The 5989-nt window shown below is 34.1% G+C and overlaps 1 non-coding gene across 1 annotated transcript; it reads left to right on the top strand.

Annotated features, from left to right (window-relative positions):
* The first annotated feature begins 2642 nt into the window (after window positions 1–2642).
* TRNAE-CUC (transfer RNA glutamic acid (anticodon CUC)) lies at window positions 2643–2714 on the top strand. Its single transcript has one exon. It is a non-coding gene; the product is annotated as a tRNA-Glu (tRNA).
* Window positions 2715–5989: the final 3275 nt, after the last annotated feature.

The following is a 5989-nucleotide window of genomic DNA, read 5'->3' as shown; positions in this document are numbered from 1 at the left end:
TCAGTATATACGCTAGTTTTTAAAGAGGTTCCTGATTTGTTATTATTACATCCAAGAATGGCAGACTGTTATTTTCACTATTTTCATGTGTAAATCGGCGTACTGACTCTCTCTCTAGATGGCTTTTTAGATCAATTATTTCAGCTGAGTCTTTTACTATGACGAATATGTGATCTACATAACGGCAGTATACAGTTGGTTTTTGTCTACTACTGAAGACTCATCAAGTTCCCATGTAAAAATTAGTGAACAACAGTCCTAAGAGGGAGCCATTTGCTACATTGTCTATTTGTAGATACATTTCTTGCGGACTGATGAAAGGAGCTCCCTTAGTACATACCTCGAGAAGACTCTTCAAGTGTGGCTCGGGTATGTCTAATTTGGGGTGCTCTCGTCTCTGTATACTCTGTCCAGTATCATTTCTATGGTTGTGTCGACTGGGACGTTGGTAAATAGGGACTGGACGTCCTGGGAAGCAATGATTCCATCGGGATGTGTAGTTTTGATTAATTCTAGGAAATCTGCTGATGATTGTAGACTATAGTTGCTTGGCGTGTATGGAGTTAGGAGTTCGTTAAGTCTTTTTGCCAGGTGATAGGTTGGAGTTGGTATTTGGCTGATTATTGGGCGTAGTGGGTTACCTGGTTTGTGTGTCTTAACATTGTCATAGGCATATCCTAAGCAATTGTCACCTTGGAGTTTAGTGAAATGAACACTACCTAAAAGTGTTTGGTAGTTGTTCCACCAACACAAAGAGCTGAGAAGTGACATCCAGTCTACAGACAAAGGGTTGTAGTTCGAAAACTAGCTAACACAGATATAGGTGGATAGCGAGGCCTCTCTAACAGGCATTGTGAGCTAGGCTACTGTAACAAGCAACCATACCTTCGACTCTGTATATGGATTAGGATAGCATAACGTATATAGTTCAAAGAATTTTTCGCCTTCTCACAGGATGAAACGTTTAGGCAAAATTGAGAAAAGATGTTTACTTGATTTCATATATGAAAACATCTTCGGGTATGCACCAACAAAATACTCACTCTAAACAACAGAAGACATTGAGAAAATACATAGGAACCGTGATGAAGGTTCGAACCAATGCAGTGGGTGTTCCAACACCATTGCCCTAGCAACTAGACATCCTATGGATTTTCTCATTGATGCAGGCACGTTAGTCTGATTACTTTCTGTGTAAAGAAAACATTTATTAGAAATAGATAATTATGAAATATCAGGAACTAGTTTTCAAAACTGTGTTGAAACAGATTTATTAAAATTCTAGAAAAGACATTATAATATTTTTTATTTGGAGAACATTTTCTTTATTCAAACCCATTATATATTTTGGGAAACCGACTCAACATTTGTGTTTTTAGCTTTAATAAACTATAAGTGTGTTTTTCCCCCCGAGTGGAAAATCTGTAGTTTTGTACTTTGTCCTACACAGGAATATGGAGCGTCTACAAAAATGCAAAAATACGACTCTGGCTGATCGAGTCATGATTATACGGATGTGGAAGAGCGGAATGTCAGCCCGAACTATTGCTAAAGAGACGGGCACCAGCGTCTCGACCGTCTGTAGGTGGATTAATCGCTGGAAACACGAAGGACATTTGGATACTAAGATATATAAAGTAAAATTATTCTCACCCCAAAAATTTGAAAAAATAAATTTATATCATAGTTTTATGTCGATGCCATATTTACCGATATGGGGCACAATTTTTCATACTAATGTTGGGTGTGATGTAAATAATCATGTTTATCCATTCATAGACAATAAAAGACATTATATCCAATTTTCCAATTACAATTACTGGAATGTTTAGGATCGCCATGTCATTAGTACTAGTACATGGAGTACTAGTACTAGTACTAGTCTCACTTCTTATTGTTACTATTGGTAACGACTTTTAGGAACCGCCATGTATAGACCAATAGATCTAAAGTTTCTTCTTTTGGCTATGATCCCTTTTATTATTAACACTGTTCTTTTGACTCATTTATTCTTCTCTATAGCCGGGGAGCCGGTCGGCCGAGCGGACAGCACACTGGAATTGTGATCCTGTGGTCCTGGGTTCGATTCCAGGCGCCGGCGAGAAACAATGGGCAGAGTTTCTTTCACCCTATGCCCCTGTTACCTAGCAGTAAAATAGGTAACTGGGTGATAGTCAGCTGTCACGGGCTGCTTCCTTGGGGTGGAGGCCTGGTCGAGGACCGGGCCGCGGGGACACTATAAGCCCCGAAATCATCTCAAGATAACCTATTTATCTCTAGTGCATTTCTTAATACATACGTCTTAAGACATGTTGCAGTGCATGAAAACTCTTATATAATTTCTCGTTTTCTTTTATTTTGTGGTTATATGTTTTTTCATTATTCATCAAGTGTTAGTTTTTGTGATTTAAACACACACACGCAGACTCTCTCTCTTTCGCAATTTTCGATACTTAATTGTTAACTCGCAGCCATCATCACTTTTACAATTACCACCAAATGCTGTCCATTCATTTTCTATATATGATTGATGTTGTTCTATCTTTAATGTTTTGGTGCTTGTACTAGATTCCAAGGACACTGAGGAGGATGGTTGGGGAAAAGTGTTTAGAAACTTTAAAGAAAATGTATTTGATGACATTTCCCATGTAGTCTAGTGGCTAGGATACGCGGCTCTCACCCGCGAGGCCCGGGTTCGATTCCCGCCACGGGAAACCGTTTGCTTAGGGAGCAGGCCGGCCGAGCGGACAGCACGCTGTACACGTGATCTTTTGGTCCCGGGTTCGATCCCGGGAGCCGGCGAGAAACGATGGGCAGAGTTTCTTTCATCCTATGCCTCTGTTACCTAGCAGTAAATAGGTACCTAGGAGTTAATCAGCTGTCACGGGCTGCTTCCTTGGGGTGGAGGCCTGGTCGAGGACCAGGCTGCGGGGACACTAAAGGTCCCAGAATCAACTCAAGATAACGTTTAGAAACGTGTTATGTACCGGAAAAAATAATTGTTACATTTCATCGATTACTATATATCCACTAATGTTAAGTTTGATGAAACAAGATTTATGTTGGAGCATATATTCCAGTATGAGACACAAATTCTTGCAGATCATTTCCTGTAAGTATTAAGACGTTTTTCAAAGAAACCAGGAACTGTGAAGACAGTGTTATTTATTTTCTCAGATTCTTTAAAAAGCTTTACTATTACCGAAATTTTTATGAAGATCATGTTGATTTTCTTATTATTACAATAAATGAGAAATTGCTAAATTATATTGATGAACTTTTTGCTCCTAATAATTTTAATAAAGATTATTACTTGCTGATGTTAGGCCACGTTTTGGTCTGGAGCATATAGTGGTCAACCAGATCACTGATATTACAACAAATGATTTTATAACTTGGTTAAAAGCACAATGTGTATTCAGTGAAGTTTATCATCCACAAATCAACGTTATTATGTTTTCAAAAATATTACCAAATTCTCATACTAGGTAGTCTTTCTCACTGGTTCGATTACTTGTAACTAGGAAAAATATAAGACATGAAATCAATATGGACACAAAAATCATTAACGACTTAAAATATAATGTTTGGGAAATTCGATTATATACCTTTTTTGGGAGAAGAAAATAATTTTCATAAAACTAAATTTTATAACTTTTTTGAAGACGAAAATATTAATACATTTCTTAAACATCAATTGGTGACATATAATGAAATTAATATAAATAATAATGTAAATCTCTAGTGTGCTTATTGTAAAAAAAAAACTTTAAATGGTGCTCTATAGAGGGCAATAAATTCTGAGGATATGGTTGCAGTAATATTCACGTTTAAATTGTTCTGATTTTATGTGTTCAGTGTGCAATAACTCATCAGATGTTTTAATAGTTTGTATACTTTAAAATATAATATTTTGGATAATTTTAAATATTTAGAAGAATAAGAACTTTTCAGGTATAGGTGAATAATAAGAGTTAAAAAATTAACACTTCCTAACGAATTTAAGGTCATTCATTGTAAACCAGTTACAAAAAAAATACATCTTAAACACTCTTCTAAATGAATAATAAAAAAGAAGGATCTAATAATTAATATATTATTTTGCGTTTGATTTCTTCAAAATTAATAAATTTTCAATATTAGATTTAATTATATGAAGTTCAAAATAATAAATTTATACTTCAATGAACTTAATGCTGTATTTGTCATTACATGCCAGACATTTATATATATATTTTTTATATACCTGGCAGCAGTTAGTAAGTACTACAAATTCGCCTCTTCCTCAGGAAGAGCCACAATTGTAGGCATTAAAAATTAATTATGTCACATATCAGACAAATCATATAGAATGTTTAACCTTGAAAGAAGTTTTAAAAAATGATGACATTCTTACCACATATGCTATTAGAAAACCTATTCCTTATTCTGCTTCTTTGTGAAGATAGTGAGTTGTCTTTTCACAATGCAACAAAGATCTTGGAACAACTGTGTTTCATCAAATACAATATAGCTGATTGAATGCAATGTATAGAGATATGCTAACATGATTGAGAAGAGAATGAAGATATAGTCGAGAATTGGTCAAGAAAAAGGAAAATGAAATTAAATAATTAAACTAATATGTAATCATCCCCAAAATATTTCTTCAAATAGACATGGTGGCACTAAAGAACAAGAACGTGTGGTCCCTTGTGACAACATTAATTATGTTATCATGTGATATTGACGAAATTATACAACTGTTACAGATTCTTCTTTGGATGTATCCTACAGCAATAATTATGGCTATTTTTTATGGTTATGGTGCTATTTTTCTGTTTTGTTCACAAAGTTATTATTTTTATAATGTTCATCATTATAGTGTTCATGCTGTATTCGATTTGACAGAGAGTATCATTCTTCAACCCGAGCAATTAGTTTGTGAACAGATCAGAATATTTCTGATCAATCATGTTTTACAGGTGGGTGAAATTATGTGTGTTGAATATGTTCCCGGAGTGGATATAGCTGGTGTAGTTCTGAGGGTGGTATGACGTCATTCAAATTTACGATATTTTATTGTTGAATTACATCCATCATCATCATCATCACTTTTACAATTGCCACCAAATGCTGTCCATTCATTTTCTTCATATGATTGTAGTTGTTCTTCGTTCAAGGTTTTGATGCGTATACCAAATTCCACGGCCACTGAGGGGGATGGTGTTGGAAAAACGGAAGAAATTTATGTGATAACATTTAGAAGTGTGTTATCTAATAATCAATGTTACAATTCAACAATTACTATATATCCACTAAAGTTAAGTTTAAAGAATCAAGATTTATGTTGGAGCATGTATTCCAATATAAGACAGCGTATAAATTATTTTAGATAATTTGCTGTAAGTACAGAGATGCATCTCAAAGAAGAAAAGAACTGTGATGATAGAACATTAATTCTTACCACAAAACCTTTATTATTATTATATGATTACTGTTATAATTTTTTTAATTATACATATTATATATATATTATATTTATATAATTTATAATTATAACATATTATATTTATATAATTTATAATTATAACATATTATATTTATATTTAATTTTTTAAATATGACCGAAAAAGTAAGATTAATAATTCTAACACAAATTTTCTCAATATTTCTTATGTTTCTTTTTACTGTCGATGGTAATTGAAAAATCAATTCTCCAAAATTCATTTTTATTTCTAGTCTGACGCAACGCTTGAACGCGTTTCGTAATAACTTATTACATTTTCAAAGACTTTAGTTTACACACACAACTGTAACCTGAAAACACTAAACAGAATCAGCTAATCCGTCATACTTATACTCGCATTTGGGTGAGGTGATATGGTGCAACAGTTTTGGATGAGGTAAACAAAATTGTGAAAAATACAAGATAGAACACGAAACTGTGGGTTTTAATTGGGTATGAGAGCATAAGAATGAAAGTAACTGCAGAGGGCCTATTGGCCCA

This window comes from Procambarus clarkii, chromosome 37, assembly GCF_040958095.1.
Source record: "Procambarus clarkii isolate CNS0578487 chromosome 37, FALCON_Pclarkii_2.0, whole genome shotgun sequence".
NCBI classification, from domain to species: domain Eukaryota; kingdom Metazoa; phylum Arthropoda; class Malacostraca; order Decapoda; family Cambaridae; genus Procambarus; species Procambarus clarkii.
Note: the sequence above shows the minus strand (reverse complement) of the source record. Positions and strands in the feature narration are given on the sequence as shown.